General features: G+C 41.4%; 1 protein-coding gene across 4 annotated transcripts in view; it reads right to left on the bottom strand.

Annotated features, from left to right (window-relative positions):
* The window catches only part of OSBPL6 (oxysterol binding protein like 6), a 233,728-nt gene that overhangs the window by 120,286 nt on the left and 95,879 nt on the right, over positions 1-17,563 (bottom strand). For all 4 annotated transcript variants that reach the window (XM_066345045.1, XM_066345046.1, XM_066345048.1 and 1 more), the window contains exon 2: positions 2,982-3,163. The gene's annotated coding sequence lies outside the window, so the exon portion shown is untranslated. The remainder of the gene's footprint in view (positions 1-2,981; positions 3,164-17,563) is intronic.

Raw genomic sequence — 17,563 nt, 5'->3', positions numbered from 1 at the left:
GTGGATAGAGTGTCAACCTGGAACGCTGAGGTCACTGGTTCAAGACACCCGGGGCTTGCCCAGTCAAGGAACACACAGGATGAAACTACAATGAGTTGATGCTTCCCGCTTCTCCCCCACTTTCTCTCTTTCTCCCTCTCTCTCTCTCTCCTTTCTCAAAAATCAATTAATAAAATCTAAAAGTAAAATAAAGACATTTTGTTAAGGAAATGAGATACCAAATCACCTGCCTTTTCCCCTTTTAAGAAGAGTTTAATTTCTCATATAGTCAAGTCCCAACCCACCAAACGTGTGGAAACAAAATTCCAGTTACTTTATTTCCATGGACCTAAACCTGATAGCCAAAGGGACTCCCGTACACTTCATCTGTGCGTGGGGTCAAGTATCAAGAGCTCCTAGGCAACACTGACCTTAGAGATTCCAAGAGATAGAGCAAAGTAAGGAGCCAGAAGGACAGTCAAGTACCTGAAATAAACATCCAAGCCTGCTGGCCTTCCTTCTTGTTTGCCTCAACATTAAAAATGAATATCCTGAGGCCTGAAATCTGCTTAAGTAACAGGCACTACCTGTTTGAAGTTAAATATCATGTTGGGAGAAGAATTGCTGTTTTGAGATGGAGGCAGCTTCCCCCCTATTTGTAAACAATGATCAAATAATTAATGTTTGAGTTTAGCTAATGCACACAGAGAAGTGCTGTGCCCATAAGAATCCTGTGATGTGAAATCCTTTCATAACTAAAACTTTGTTACATTATAAAAGTTTGATTCAGTATCAAATTGACAGTAATATTCCTGTAAGTGGTTCAGTTCCCAATAACATATAGCGATCAAAGATGGGCAAGGAGAAATCTTATGATTAACTACGACCCACTGTACTAGAAGGTACATCTGATTCTGATGGAGAGATTTCTCGATGTCAAAAGATCCACATGTGAAGATGGCACAGCCTATTGCTTGCTGAATCACTCTGGTGTCCAGTATGAGTAAAGGGTTAGAAAATGGACTCTAAATCACTATAAGTGTCATTCAAAAAGCAGCCAACTCAATGAATCCACTTTACCTCCTGGGACCAAAATAGTCATATCAGGCAATGGAAGCATTAGTCATGACATTTCAGACTCTGAGATGACAACCTCAAGGTCTAGAAAGAATGATTCATACTTTATCATTATAAAATCGTATTTCCAAACTAAGAACAATGGACCATCTGATTTTGGAAGAATCTTCCTTCTTCATAGGCAAGTCTGGCAGGTGTCAGCTTAACTTCACGACGCCAGCATTCTCCAAGTACATACATTTTATACAAAACAATAAAATGCCAAAAGAAAATAAAGACTAGCAGTGTTATGTGTAAAGTGCGTGGGAGAGACTTCACATAAAGAGAAGAAACAGGTCCTGGCCGGTTGGCTCAGTGGTAGAGCGTCGGCCTGGCGTGCGGGAGTCCCGGGTTCGATTCCCGGCCAGGGCACATAGGAGAAGCGCCCATCTGCTTCTCCACCCCTCCCCCTCTCCTTCCTCTCTGTCTCTCTCTTCCCCTCCCGCAGCGAGGCTCCATTGGAGCAAGGATGGCCCGGGCGCTGGGGGTGGCTCCTTGGCCTCTGCCCCAGGCACTAGAGTGGCTCTGGTCGCGACAGAGCGACGCCCCCGAGGGGCAGAGTATCGCCCCCTGGTGGGCGTGCCGGGTGGATCCCGGTCGGGCGCATGCGGGAGTCTGACTGTCTCTCCCCGTTTCCAGCTTCAGAAAAATACAAAAAGAAAAAATTAAAAAAATTAAAAAATTAAAAAAAAAAAAGAGAAGAAACAGATGCTTATTTGGCCACAAAAGCATACCAGTGCCAAGCAGGTGACATGAATCTGTAGGGAACAAACCTCAGTCCTTGGAATAGTGACAAGACCAAATTTTTAATCTTCCAAAAGAAGCTAGGTATCTAGTTTTCATATAAGAAGTTTCCAGAAGGTCCAACAATGTCAGCAATTAATTCAGTTTAAAAAAACAAAATGTTTACAGGTTAAAAAAATTATAGTCTAAAATTTCCACCAATGTGCAAGTTCTCTAAAATGTAATTTTAAATAATGCAGTTATAAACAGAAAGCTTATGACAATCATTACACTAAATCACTGAGCACTAGTTTTTGGCCTATCAGGAGGGACCAGTCCATGCAAGAAGAGAGTAGGTGTGGTATCGGAATACCTGGGAAGCATTTCCCAAATTATGTATGTCTAAACTAGCACCACCAGCACTACCACCAACATCTGTCCTGTGTCCCAGGGCAAATAGGAGTTTGAGTAGAGGATATATAGCTTGCAAAAGCTCTCTATGAGCTCTAGTGACACACACCCAGAAAGCTTTGTAAAACTGGGAGGAAAACATCCAAATTTTGAAGAATGAAGTCACTGAGCCTAAGATGTCAAATAGCATGTGTGAAGTGGCTCTGGAAATAATAACTGCAAATAGCAAAGAGGACAAGAAGCCTATAGTACCCATAGCAAGTATTGCTGGTATCATAATAGTTATTTCAGTCTCATCAGCAAAATGAAATCAGCTGCAATTGTCTACCTGTTTACTTTGGAAGATTATAATAAATGAGTGCGTTTTAAGAATGTGTGCATGCATGCACAAGTGGCCTTGTATGCACATATGTGTAAAATGAAAGCGTTCTTAGGCTTTGGTGTATAGGTTCATTACTCAAGAAGGCAAGAGAGAGTCTATTTCCACACAATGCCAGCCAATAGGTAGAAAAAGGTTAACAAATACTCTGGCACGTTTTTCTCCTTCCTATCCTTAACACAATTACAGCAGAACGTTTTGCTAAGATGGCTAAAGATAGCCATGATTAATATGTCTTTTAGATCTGATATACAAATAAAAGGCATAAAGAAACCTTCCTGGGATCTGGTAACGTCTCACTAATCTGGCTGTTAGGAGCAATGTCTAATCTAACCTCGCTTTTGATTTTAAGCTGCCATTCCCCCTAACTCACCTTGTCACTGGGAGTCCTTCTTCCAGGTCAGCTGTAAGGTAAAAGCTCTTCAAAGTAGTGTATCTTCAGATTCTGCAGCTTTTTCCTGGGCACTCTATTGACCCTGCTGGGCTTATCTGGTAAATTACAGGAGCGGCTCCTTGATTTCTTTCTCTTGCTGTTTCGCAGCAAGGGGCAGAAAGCTGAAAAAAGAGAGATTACCGTCATAGAGTGCATCTCCGCAGAACTTTTATGAGCCTCTCAGGGAGACTGCCTACGGCCAATCAGAAACTTCCTTCCAATTTATCTTCTGATGAAGAAGTTCATGAGGGATGGTGTCTCAGCTTTTTAACTCCTTTGCTCAACCTTATGTAACCACTGCATTCCTCAGCAGTGAGTAACATTCACATTAACATTTTACTCAGTCTGGAGTAAGAAAACTCTCAATTTATATAGCAAATACATTCTAAAAGAAGCAAAGTATATTTTCCAGAAACACATTTAACCCTCCAATTCAATATAAACCTCAGTTTTTAAAAACAGGAAGCATGAAGTGGTTTCATCACATAGGCACAGAAATGTACAATGCAGGTCTTGATGAAGATCCATGAGTAGTCTCTAATTAGGCTTGACAGAGTAGAGCTGCACCAAACTCCCAGAAGAGTCCTGTGACAGAAAGAGCTCATCATACTATCAAAGAATAGTGGTCAGCTGTGGTGGCGCAGTGGGTAAAGTGTCAACCCTAAACGCTGAGGTCGCCGGTTCAAAACCCCAGGCTTGCCTGGTCAAGGCACATATGGGAATTGATGCTTCTTGCTTCTCCCTTATCCTCTCTCTCGCTCTCTCTCCCTCTCCCCCCACAACTCTTTCTCTAAAAACGAATAAATAAATCAATCTAGTGAATAGTTAATTTTAAAAAATAGTGGTCATTTTTTTAAATATTTTATTTATTGATTTTTAGAGAGAGGGGGGAGAGAGAGAGAGAGAGAGAGAGAGAGAGAGAGAGAGAAAGGGGAGGAGCAGGAAGCATCAACTCCCATATGTGCCTTGACCAGGCAAGCCCAGGGTTTCGAACCGGCAACCTCAGTGTTCCAGGTCGATGCTTTATCCCACTGCGCCACCACAGGTCAGGCCAATAGTGGTCATTTTGACAGAATTTCTCAGAAAGCAAAGAAAGAAACAATATTTTATGAGAAGATAAAATACGTTCACTTTAAGGGGAAAAAAAGAAAAAAAACACACCAAGTAATCCAGAGTAGAAGCTATATTTGTTACTCTCTGGTCTTAAAATTTGACAACAGTTTTTTCTTCAAGCCTCTCTAGCAGGTGGATTTCTTGACAAGGTAGCTTTAAAAATCACTCCCTAAAAACTGGAAAGCCACATGCAAAAGAATGAAACTGGACCACAGTTTGTCCCCCTGTACTAAAATTAACTCAAAATAGATCAAAGATTTAAACATAAGACCTGAAACAATAAAGTACATAGAAGAAGACATAGGTACTAAACTCATGGACCTGGGTTTTAAAGAGCATTTTATGAATTTGACTCCAAAGGCAAGAGAAGTGAAGGCAAAAATTAATGAATGGGACTACATAAGACTAAGAAGTTTTTGCTCAGCAAGAGAAACTGATAACAAAATAAACAGACAGCCAACTAAATGGGAAATGATATTTTCAAACAACAGCTCAGATAAGGGCCTAATATCCAAAATATACAAAGAACTCATAAAACAACAACAAACAAACAAACAATCCAATAAAAAAAATGGGAAGAGGACATGAACAGACACTTCTCCCAGGAAGAAATACAAATGGCCAACAGATATATGAAAAGATGCTCATCTTCTTTAGTTATTAGAGAAATGCAAATCAAAACTGCAATGAGAAACCACCTCACACCTGTTAGATTAGCTATTATTAACAAGACAGGCAATAGCAAATGTTGGAGAGGCTATGGAGAAAAAGGAACCCTCATACACTGTTGGTGGGAATGTAAAGTAGCATAACCATTATGGAAGAAAGTATGGTGGTTCCTCAAAAAACTGAAAATAGAACTACCTTATGACTCAGCAATCCCTCTACTGGGTATATACCCCAAAAACTCAGAAACATTGATACGTAAAGACACATGCAGCCCCATGTTTATTGCAGCATTGTTCACAGTGGCCAGGACATGGAAACAACCAAAAAGCCCGTCAATAGATGACTGGATAAAGAAGATGTGGCACATATACACTATGGAATACTACTCAGCCATAAGAAATGATGACATCCGATCATTTACAGCAAAATGGTGGGATCTTGATAACATTAAATGAAGTGAAATAAGTAAATCAGAAAAAACCAGGAACTGCATTATTCCATACGTAGGTGGGACATAAAAGTGAGACTAAGAGACATTGATAAGAGGGTGGTGGTTACGGGGGGAGGGGGGAGAGGGAGAGGGAAAGGGGGAGGGGGAGGGGCACAAAGAAAACTAGATAGAAGGTGACAGAGGACAATCTGACTTTGGGTGATGGGTATGCAACATAATTGAATGAAAGATAACCTGAACATGTTATCTTTGAATATATGTATCCTGATTTATTGATGTCGCCCCATTAAAAAATAAAATTATTAAAAAAAAAATCACTCCCTAGCCTGACCTGTGGTGGTACAGTGAATAAAGTTGACCTGGAATGCTGAGGTCGCAGGTTTGAAACCCCAGGCTTGCCGGGTCAAGGCACATATGGGAGTTGATGCTTCCTGCTCCTCTCCCCTTCTCTCTCCCCTCTCTCTCTAAAAAAATTGAATAAAATCTAAAAAACATAAAAATAAAAATGACTCCATAAATGTAATTATTTTTCAAGCTTATTCTTTCTGTTTTAGTTTTTCCTTTTACTTATGGAGAAGGAAAAAGGAAACATACACACATATCCTAAAAGATTATATAAAAGTGCAAAAAATTTATATCCACCCAACATCATATGCTCCTTTAAGCACCATTTCTTTCAGAGGGAGAGACAGAGAAAGAAATATTTCTTCTAAACCCCCTTCTGCCTCTACAGAGAAAAATCTTTTTAATCTTTGCTATAAGACAAGCCCATGCATCCTGTAGGTCCTACATAAAATGTAACTGATGATTATGACGATGACAGAGAAGAACTAAGGTTAGGGTCCATCAAGATTATTTTTGTATGCTCAGCATTAGATCTGTTTATTTTCTGCAAACATTACTCAATCTATGCTCTTTAATCCCATAACAATTATAGGCAGAACAAAGATGAGTGGCGAGCTACTGAAATTCCCCTACCTACCTTTTTCCTTTCTCTTTCCAAAAATGGACTCTGCCAAGTTTTGGAAAAGGCAGAGAAAACTAAAATAAAGAAAAATAAAAGAAGAATGTGGCTAAGTGCAGTCCTGTTTCCCTACTCCCACCCCATTCCTCTCCCTAGTCTTTTTCTCCATAACTTATTTTTAATCTTCTTTCTTTCTTTTTTTTTTTTTTTTTTTTTTTTTTTTTAGCAAGAGAGAGACAGAGACAGACAGGAAGGGAGAGAAATGAGAAGCATGAACTCATAGTTGCAACACCTTAGTTATTCATATGTGCCTTGACTGGGAGGCTCCAGCTAAGCCAGTGACCCCTTGCTCAAGCCAGTGACCTTGGACTTCAAGCCAGCGAACATGGGGTCATGTCTATGATCCCATGCTCAAGCCAGCAACCACACGCTCAAGTCAGATTAGCCCGCACTCAAGCCGATGACCTCAGGGTTTCGAACCTGGGTCCTTAGCATCCCAGGCCAACGCTCTATCCACTGTGCCACTGCCTGGTCAGGCAACTTCTTACCATCCTATAATGACAAGTGAGAAGGTAAAGGAGAACAGAGGACCACGGGGTAGGCTCAAGGCTTCCTTTCTGACTCCATTTCCCCCAGTCCAGCCGCAGAGGCAAGGGAGGAGGCACAGTGAATACAGCTAACCTAAGGAATCCCTCCCGTTTCCCCATCACACATGCTGCATGTGCCCTGTCTCTAGCCTATGCAAACCAGACATTGGCCCAAGAAGCAATTTCCACTTCAGTCATCCCTTTCCAAATAGTCTCTGCCTACACATCCTTCAAAATCCAGCTCAAAACCACAACTCTTAACTTCTTCCTCCATCTTCCCAGCTAGAAAGAGACAGCTTCTCATGGCACCTGGTATTTTGGTTGGTTCTAGTGGTGTGAACATCTATCCATACATGTTGCTTACACTTCTTATCCCTCCTCTCAGATTAGGTCAACTCTGGGAACCAGGGCCCAGACCTTACTTAGTTCCCTGCAAACAATAAGTGTCAGAGTTAAAATATAAAATTTACAAGGCTTCTATTTATACCTACTTTGTAAGAAACTAATCTGTTATTGTCCATTTGACACAAAGGTATTTATTTTCACACAGTGTGTATGCAATGCCAAGGAATAAAAAGTCTGGCTTGTTCTGAGATTACAAGTAACATCTACATGGACCTTCAGTGTAACTTTCAAAAAGACAACCACGATAAAGTGGAGTGCTTTCTATAGCCTTCAGAAAGGTTAACTACACTGCATAGAAAATTATCACTCATCAATACATGATTCGATAGAATCAATCATACTTAAGATTCTACTGAAGTCAGAAATATTAGAAATATTCATTTTAATTTAGCTTGAAACACTTGATTAGTGAGGGAAGATTTATATCATTAGATGCAAATTCCAAATTTCCAGGTGACTATATATTATGTTTTATTTAAACACTAGGAAGTTGCCTGACCAGGCAGTGGCACAGTGGATAGAGCATCAGACTGGGATGCGGAGGACCCAGGTTCGAGACCCCGAGGTCACCAGCTTGAGTGTGGGTTCATCTGGTTTGAGCAAAGCTCACCAGCTGGAACCCAAGGTCGCTGGCTTGAGCAAGGGGTTACTTGGTCTGCTGTAGCCCCACGGTCAAGGCACATATGAGAAAGCAATCAATGAACAACTAAAGTGCCACAAGGAAAAATTGATGATTCTCATCTCTCTCCCTTCCTGTCTATCTGTCTATATCTATCCTTCTCTCTGACTCTCTCTGTCTCTGTCAAAAATAAAAACAAAACAAAACAAAATAAAAAACCAGGAAGTTAACCAAGTGGCAACTAAGCTTTATTTCAGGTAAGAAACTGTACAGGGCCTGTTTACCTTGCACGTAAACTGTGTGCAGGGCAGAAGTCCAAAGGTAGTCAACTTATAACTTTCAAGTCTGATTACACCTTATGACAATACACATTAAAGATAAATTCTTAAAGCGCTCATTAAGAAATAAACTCAGAGAAGGGAAGAGGTTGTTTTTTTTTAAACTATACTCAAAATTGATGCTTAAACAAAAATTATAACTGGTTTTTATCAACATACACAAAAACAGTCATGTTCTAATTTAAAAATACCCTTTGCAGACTCCCAAAGGCCCCTGACATCCTCTTCTTAAGTTATTAATAAATCAAAAGTTGTAAAGGTTGGAAAGGTTGATTCCAACAAAGTCTCCCAGAACTCTACTAGGAATATCCGCAAAATCTCATCGGAAGAGTTTACTGATGTGGCAATGGCTCCTTCTGAATGGGTCGTTCAGGAAGCAAATGATGCATTATGTTTGCAACAGAATTTTCCCTGTAAGTTGTGTGACTCATCCTCCCACAGCCTGAATTCTGTCCACTATCCACCATGTTCTTTTCCAGCACAATCCCCACACATTCCACTTGTTTCTTATTCAAGCCTCTCAGAGTGCATGATGTATCTACTAAAGACCAGATTGTCCTGTAGCTACGAAGTTAATGCACAAATGCAAAATGGAGACAAGATAAAGCAAACCATCTTTCTGCAGGATACTAAAGGAAAGATTTTTAAAATGGTAAAGGCGCCTGACCAGGCGGTGGCGCAGTGGATAGAGCGTCAGACTGGGATGCGGAGGACCCAGGTTCGAGACCCCAAGGTCGCCAGCTTGAGCACAGGCTCATCTGGTTTGAGCAAAGCTCACCAGCTTGGACCCAAGGGCGCTGGCTTAAGCAAGGGGTTACTCGGTCTGCTGAAGGCCCGCGGTCAAGGCACATATGAGAAAGCAATCAATGAACAACTAAGGTGTCGCAACAAAAAACTGATGATTGATGCTTCTCATATCTCTCCGTTACTGTCTATCTGTCCCTATCTATCCCTCTCTCTGACTCTCTCTGTCTTTGTAAAACAAATAAAAAAATAAATAAAAAATGGTAAAGGCAATCAGAATAACTAGAAGAGTAGTCTAAAAAGTCAGCAGTTTATATAGCGAAGTCCACTTCACAACAAAAATAAGAGACGAGACACTTTTGACTATTTTCTCTGTTACATGTCCCATGACTTTGATTCAATGCCCACTTCATTTCCATGAAGGATTGGTCTTAATTTAGGATAGAACATCCTAAATTGCTTTCCCAGAACACTGTAGCCCAAGCCATGGTACAAGATCTTTCTTCACAATCTTGTTTACTTTGTCTGCTGTATCCACTAAATACCTTGCTGAAAAGATCATTATTTTGCCTTTTTTCGCTGGCAGCAATGTTTAGACAAGAAATTGATTTTTCTCTTTCAACCAGTGATAATCCCGAGTACAATATGAGTTTCTAAATGGTATCTAAATTCTTGGAGAATACAGTTTTAGTACTACCATAAATCAAAGAAGTTAAAACTCATGAGGGAAAACAGCAAAGTTTTCAGATCTTCCATTAAGTATTGACTGATCTGCCTGACCAGGCAGGCGGTGGCGCAGTGGATAGAACGTCGAACTGGGATGTGGAGGACCCAGGTTCGAGACCCCAAGGTCGCCAGCTTGAGCACAGGCTCATCTGGTTTGAGCAAAGCTCACCAGCTTGGACCCAAGGTCGCTGACTTGAGCAAGGGGTTACTCGGTCTGCTGAAGGCCCGTGGTCAAGGAACATATGAGAAAGCAATCAATGAACAACTAAGGTGTTGCAACGAAAAACTGATGATTGATGCTTCTCATCTCTCTCTGTTCCTGTCTGTCTGTCCCTATCTATCCCTCTCTCTGTAAAAAAAAAAAAAAAGTATTCACTGATGTGTCCACTCCTAAATAAGTCAGTTGTCATATACAAACATTATAACCAGACACTAGATAAGGTATAGAAATATAAGAATCAACAAATATAAGATTCTTCCCTTTAGTTCACTGTTTGTTGCATTTAGCATTTAGACATAGATAATAGTAAAAGATACAAGACTACTCATTTTAAGTTACAAAAGCAGAATGAACATATTAATTCCAGCTTGAAGTTTGTGAATTGGGTAGGAAGCATATCAGAGGAAGATGTCAAAAGAGTAGGCATTTGAAAAATAAAGAGATTCAGGAAAGAAATAGAAAAGCAGAAATGGATAATGGAGATTTCAAACCGTGAGGAAAAGTTTATGAAAAGAAGAGACAGGAGCCTGACCTGTGGTGGCACAGTGGCTAAAGCATCAACCTGGAACGCTGAGGTCACCAGTTCGAAACCCTGAGTTTGCCTGCTCAAGGCACATGAGAATTGATGCTTCCTGCTCCTCCCCCCCTTCTCTCTCTCTCTCTCTCTCTCTCTCTCTCTCTCTCTAAAGTGAATAAATAAGACCTTTTTAAAAATATTGATAGGAAAGGGGATACTATAGTTCCAATATCCAGAGTCTAGGGTCTAAAACGGAGAGTGGAGGAAAGAAGGGCAGAGCGGGGATTTGGAACAATGTGGAAGATCTTAAATGCTGGTGAGAGACCAGGTTTCACTGGGTGGGCTGCAGAGAACAGGAGTGTAGTTCTGGGGAGGGGAATCGGTGGTTATGCTTCAGGAAGGCAGCTCTAGAACAACAAAGTAGAGAGAAGAAAACCTGGAGGCAAGAGAGGACCTCCTAAGACATTAGCAGCACAGAAGGGAGGGCGGAGCAGCTCCCTGGAAGAGTGGGGTCCAGGAGGGATGCATGAAAGACTGCTATCCGACAGGGCAGAATGGGATCCTGTCCGGCTTCATGTATGTATCTTACCAAAATAATGGTAAATAAAGCCCATTCATCTTTTCAGAAACATGTCTGAAGTAATGTAAAATATGGTCAACATACTAATAACTAAAATAATTCGCTCAAAACATTTTTCTCAATCTGTTATATTTCTATGATCTAGGCCAATTTTCCCTGATTTATTAATTAAGTTATTTGTATCTGACTTGGTTCAACCTAACATGCATTTCTCTGTGGGTAGAGAAAGGTGTTTTTTTTTTTCATTTTTCTGAAGCTGGAAACAGGGAGAGACAGTCAGACAGACTCCCGCATGCGCCCGACCGGGATCCACCCGGCACGCCCACCAGGGGGCGATGCTCTGCCCACCAGGGGGCGATGCTCTGCCCATCCTGGGCGTCACCATGTTGCGACCAGAGCCACTCTAGCACCTGAGGCAGAGGCCACAGAGCCATCCCCAGCGCCGGGCTGGATGGAGCCTTGGCTGCGGGAGGGGAAGAGAGAGACAGAGAGGAAAGCGCGGCGGAGGGGTGGAGAAGCAAATGGGCGCTTCTCCTGTGTGCCCTGGCCAGGAATCGAACCCAGGTCCTCCGCACGCTAGGCCGACGCTCTACCGCTGAGCCAACCGGCCAGGGCGAGAAGGTGTTTTATTTATCTAAATCCCAAAGGCTGGCCCTGGCTGGTTGCCTCAGTGGTAGAGCGTCGGCTTGGTGTGCAAGGGGTCCCGGGTTCGATTCCCGGCCAGGGCACACAGGAGAAGCGCCCATCTGCTTCTCCTCCCCCCCCCCCCCCCCCCCCCCCCCCCCCCGCAGTGAGGCTCCATTGGAGCAAGGATGGCCCGGGCGCTGGGGATGGCTCCTTGGCCTCTGCCCCAGGCACTAGAGTGGCTCTGGTCGCGGCAGAGTGACGCCCCGGAGGGGCAGAGCATCGCCCCCTGGTGGGCAGAGCGTCGCCCCCTGGTGGGCGTGCCGGGTGGATCCCGGTCGGGCGCATGCGGGAGTCTGTCTGACTGTCTCTCCCAGTTTCCAGCTTCCGGAAAATACAAAAAAAAAAATAATAATAAATAAATAAATAAATAAATAAATCCCAAAGGCTGAGCACCAAAAAAGGACATTATACCTATACCTAGTAAGCATTCAAAGTGATGGATTCAAGGAGACAAGTTTGGGGCAAATTAAATAGAGAATATAGAGTTTATGATGTCTTAGATGACTGCTAAGACTCCAACATATATTCTAAGAGAAAATATGAAAATATGACTCATAAAACTACTCCAGGAAGTATTCCAACTAATGCCAAAAATTCCCATTAACTGGGAGAAGACTTCAAGGAAAGCTTAACCTATTAAATAAAAATGTCTACAGGAATGCATGAATCTTGACAGAATATTCATGTGAAAGAAGGCCAGGGAATTTGGAAATTTATGAAATTTCTTCATGAATGCTGATGATCACACTGTATTTACCTGGTAGAGTGGAGGGGAAAGTAAATAATATTATCATCAAAGCTCACCAATCTATATTTAAATCTATAAAAGTTATGACAAAAACTATCTTAATTACATCAGCTTAAGAATGCTACCCTAATTTACCGTTGAAAGCGGTTTACCAGCTCTGTGGCCCTGTGCGAGTTACTTGACCTCTGTGCCTCAGGTTCAATGGGGGATACGCAGCTCTTCCTTGCAGGTGGCGGAGGATGAAGCAAGTTAACAGCTGTGAAGCACGCACACTAGTCCCAGCACATGGGAAGCACGCAAATGCATCCCATTGCGGCTGATCCCCAGGTCTCTTCTCCCAGACTGCTTTACTGAATACTCCTCCTTTGCCCTTTTAAGCTTTTTTCCTTCTAGGTTTCCCCAGAGTGGCTCTGTTTCACACTCTGAGGGTTTCAACCTGCCATTTGCTCAAGATTGCTAAATCTCTCTCTCTCCAATTCTGACTTCTTTTTCAAACTACATTTCCAACTGTCTACTGGGCATTTCTATTGGAATATATCAGGGGCACCTGAAACTCAGCAAGTCAAATGGTCAAGCTGGTTACCTCTCTCAACTTGCCTCTTCCCTCTCCAGGCTTGCCTCTCCCTCTTCTTGTCTCCTATGTGAGTTAATGACATCCTTCCCTATACTTAAAACAAGCTTGAAACTGCAGTTACTTTTAACCGTTCCATGTGCAACGTTCCTATTCAACCCACCAAGTCCTTTCACTTCTACCTCCCAAATCTCTCCCCTAGAAATCGCTCCCTTTTTGCTGTCCCAGCTGTCTCTGGCTTAGATTATTGATATCTGCCTCCTGATTTCTCTGCTTCCCATCATTCTCTTGTCCAAACCATCTTTCATTATTATCGGAATCATCTTTCTTGAAACACCTATTTGACTGTGTTATTCTCTAGTCTTAATCATCCTCTACTGCTTGTAGGAAAGGGGACTGTGGACCTATCAGTGAACTCAGAGCCCCAGAAACCCTATGAAAGTGGATACAAAAAAATTGTGTGCATCCATCAAAAAAAAAAAGTATCAAGGAACACTGGGAGGACAATTTTTAAACTGCCCAACAGGGTACAATCTGCACTCTTCAATTACATCTCAGTCACTCTTGTCTGCCACCCTGTTTCACATATAATGAACATTATAGTGTTCTCCAAATAAGCACAGTGAATGTCATTTCCCCTCATTAGCCTTTGCATGTGCTGGTTCTTCTAGCCAGACTGCTCTTTTCTGCCTGTCAAACACTTGAGAGTGTTTTAAACTCCACCTCAGGTCTCAAAAGTCACCACTGGGAAGGAGGCCTTACCCAAGTGTACAATTATGTGAGGACAAAAAAAGGTGCTGACTAGATTTCTGGTGTCTATATACGAAAACACCAGCTTAAATTTCTTAAATCCAAAGCTATGAAGTATGAAGTGCACACAAAATAAATGTCCTTAAATATTTAGATTCATATTGTGTTTACTTAAGTCTGGACACATCCTTATTGGTGTTCCTGAGTTTTAACGAGGTCCACAGTAAAGATCCTGGAGCCTAAATGCCGAGGTGTGAATCCTGGCTCAGCCAATTGCCAGGAATGGGACTCCAGGCAAGTTGCACAGCTTCTCAACACCTCAGTTTCAAGACCTATAAAGATGGAGATAGGAACAATACTACCTTTCAGGATTATTTTGAAGATTAAATGAGTTTATATGTATAGAACTTAAAACGATGTGCTTGCTATTATAAAATTATTTATTGAAATCAATGGCCAGGGTAGAGGTTCCAAGAAATAACACAAAGCCCAAAGCTTTAGATAACTGAATTAATTAGCCAGAAAACACTAACAAAGATGGTTCTTTCCACTAATGTTTTATTAGTTTAAAAGTGTTTCAAGCCTATCTGATAAAATTCAGACTGTCTTCCTATTAGCCTCCACTAGCTAAAAATATCAGCTCAGAATACTTCCAAGGCACACTACAGGGTACATTAAAAAAATTCTTTTCAATAAAGAAAACACAGATGCCTGGGAGGAAAATCAATGAACCACCTCACTGCCTACTAAGTGTCAACATGGAGCGGAAATGCTAAATAGGAAATTGGGAAGACAAGATAAAAATGCTTAATGACTCAGCTTTCAAACAAACCAGCTTGTTTGCCAGAGAAATAGGGTATTAGGCATTTTAGAACCACCCACCTGGCCAAAAAAAAAAAAGCTGTGATATATGTATCCTAACATCACTGAACCTAGGGAGGCATCAAAGTAAGCGCATGATGTGATTTGACTTTCATCTGAGTGACAGGATTTCATCTGAATGATAGCATTACGCGACATGTTTGGCAAGGATTCTGAAAAATTTGCAGCCAAAGAAACAGCCACTTTGACCCATCCCACAAATACTGCCGTTGTGTAACAGGATTATTTGTTATGCAGCAAGCTGCCAAAAGGATCACTGCACTCTTTATTAATAAAAATCTTTAATAATCAGAACTAAGGTTAATACACTTGAGTTAATATTTAAAATGAAGGAAAGAGAGAAAGAATAAAGCCATAATTCCTTAGCTTAGTAATAAAGGTCTTCCACGATTCCAATTTTGTATTTAATGTTAGGCTTCTTGAAATCTTCAAACAGAACTTCTTAGAATTCTCCCAAATATACCCACTCTGCCTACTCTGTGCTTCCTCTAACTAGAACACTCTTCTGTTATAACTCCAGAGTCAAAATTCCATCCCTCCCTTTAAGATCCTGTGTGGATGACGTGGCGTCCTTTCCTATGGCTCAGCTAGAAATGATTCCAGGTGCTTAACTTCCATAACCCTCGTTCAGTACATTGTGATCAGAGATTCTGACACATATGTCTTTTATTCCCAAGACTGGGTTCTCTTTAAAGGCCATATCCACATCAGTTCCATCTCTGTAAGCATGACTACACCACCACAGGCATATCTGCACATGGCAGGTCTCATACTTTTCCTAAAATATGCAAGACATACACTCAAGTGTGCCAAAGCTCACTGTGACTGATCACTGAAACCAAATGGACAGGGATCATGCACTCAGACAAGCTTTGCTGAAGAAAAGCTTCAGTAAAAAAGACAGTCAACAAGACTTGTTTTCTTGTGAAGCAATGAGAACTTTCATGCTACTTCCGGGGCAAGGAAACCACCACTTACATTTACCATCCAGTGATTTCCCAACAACTGCTAACAGTGGTACATTAAAAGCATCCTTCCCACTCAGATAACTGATAATACACTTCCAAGTTAGAAAAATCGTAAGATTGCTAGCCCTGTGTTTCCCTGACTAGACTCAAAATACGGCTTACCTCCCAAGACCTGTGCATATAGTGATAATTTCAATCGTCATATCTACTATGCCTTAAACTCTAAATACCCAAGGACCAAAAATCAGAGAGTCTGATTTATACCAGAGACCACAGTGCCAAGAGAAAAAAAGATTAATAAGAGAACCCCTAACCCTGGTATTCTGATACTACTTGGGCACAAGTCCACTCCTCTCAATAGGCCATTTGAATAGCGCGGATTGAAATGCTTACTGCACCACAAGGGAGGGGCTGACTTCACCGAGGGGTGAAGCTCCAGACTACTGGACAGCTGCCCAAGGTGTGTTGTCCTGTGTTCACAGATGGCATTTCCCTTCCTACTCAGTTCACAAACAGTCACATATATGAGTTTTAATACATACTCCTAAATATAAGCAATTTTCTTAAGCCCTAAATCTTGAAAGACTAGATGGCCAGATCCCTAAACTCAGATGAAAGAACACTCTTACAGGAACGTCTTAACTCAGTGTCATGCTGATGGGGAATTTTCTGGTGAGCACTTTACCTGATACGGCTTTTACATCAATGACGACTGGAACATTCAGGCTCCAATATCACATTGCTGGTGTCTCTTGGATTACTGTAAGAGCAAATGAATCCTTGGGGCAGGGAGCAGGACACTCTAAATTAACTTACATTTATGTTCTTTTAAAGTACGAACATGCCTGCCACATGCAAACTGAGCTCAAAACAATGTTAAAAATTTCTTAAATTAGGTAAAAATGGTCAGTGGCATTGCCATAAATTACAGTGTTTTGAAATGATAAAATAGACCCTAAAAATGATAAGATTTGTATCACATGCATATTTTTACATATATGGCTTAACTGAATAACTCTAACCAATTTCCCTTTGTCAGTCTCTTTTATGTCCTATGCTACTTGGGTGGAATTATTCCAAATTTCCCCACTATTTAGGCCTCTGTGGTATCCATTCAACTAACTTTCTGTTTGGTTTCCACAGTAACTTACTTGTTCATTAGACCACTGAAAATGTTCATGACTGAATCACGCCTGTTAGCAGTCTTATGACTAAAGCTTCCTGTACTTAGATGGTATTGGCAGTAAAATTGGGATAAATATTAAAATGTGGACACAGTGAACAATGCCATCCATACATTCAAAATTGTTCTTCTGGAAATTTAATTTGATATCATACACTGGTTAAAAAATGGATGGGGAAAAGAAGGGTAGACTATGTGATCACATGGGCAGTTTCCATGAAACTGAGGCCTTCCTGTGCACAAGCGGAGGTCCGCAGCATCACGGAAAGAGCGTGGGCCTTGGAGTGAAGCAGGCTTGGTTCAAAGCCCAGCACTGAGGTTTTCTACCTATGAAACTCTGGGCAATTCACTCAGCATATCTAATCCTCAACTCCCTCATCTGAAAAATGGGGATCTAGGCTAATAAAGCAAGTTCAAGATGCTTTGGCGATTACTTCGTACAGAACATACTACATGACAGATGCTCGGATGGTAATGATGTGTAAAAGTTTTTTCTTTTTAAATTTTATTTATTGATTTTTATAGAGAGGAGAAGGGAGAGGGAACGAGAGAGAGAGAGAGAGAGAGAGAGAGGTGGAGAGAAGCAGGAAGCATCAACTCATAGGAGTTGCTGCCTGTATGTGCCATGACCAGGCAAGCCCAGGGTTTCGAACCAATGACCTCAGTGTTCCAGGTCAACACTTTATCCACTGCGCCACCACACATCATGTAAAGGTTTTTTAACTCACAAGTTTTCAGACTTCAGCATACACACATAGTGTATATAAACTTACAGACATTACTGAGTAGTATGTTTGGCT

This window comes from Saccopteryx leptura, chromosome 7 (genome assembly GCF_036850995.1).
Source record: "Saccopteryx leptura isolate mSacLep1 chromosome 7, mSacLep1_pri_phased_curated, whole genome shotgun sequence".
In the NCBI taxonomy this organism is placed as follows: domain Eukaryota; kingdom Metazoa; phylum Chordata; class Mammalia; order Chiroptera; family Emballonuridae; genus Saccopteryx; species Saccopteryx leptura.
This window is presented reverse-complemented; position numbering and strand designations above follow the sequence as displayed.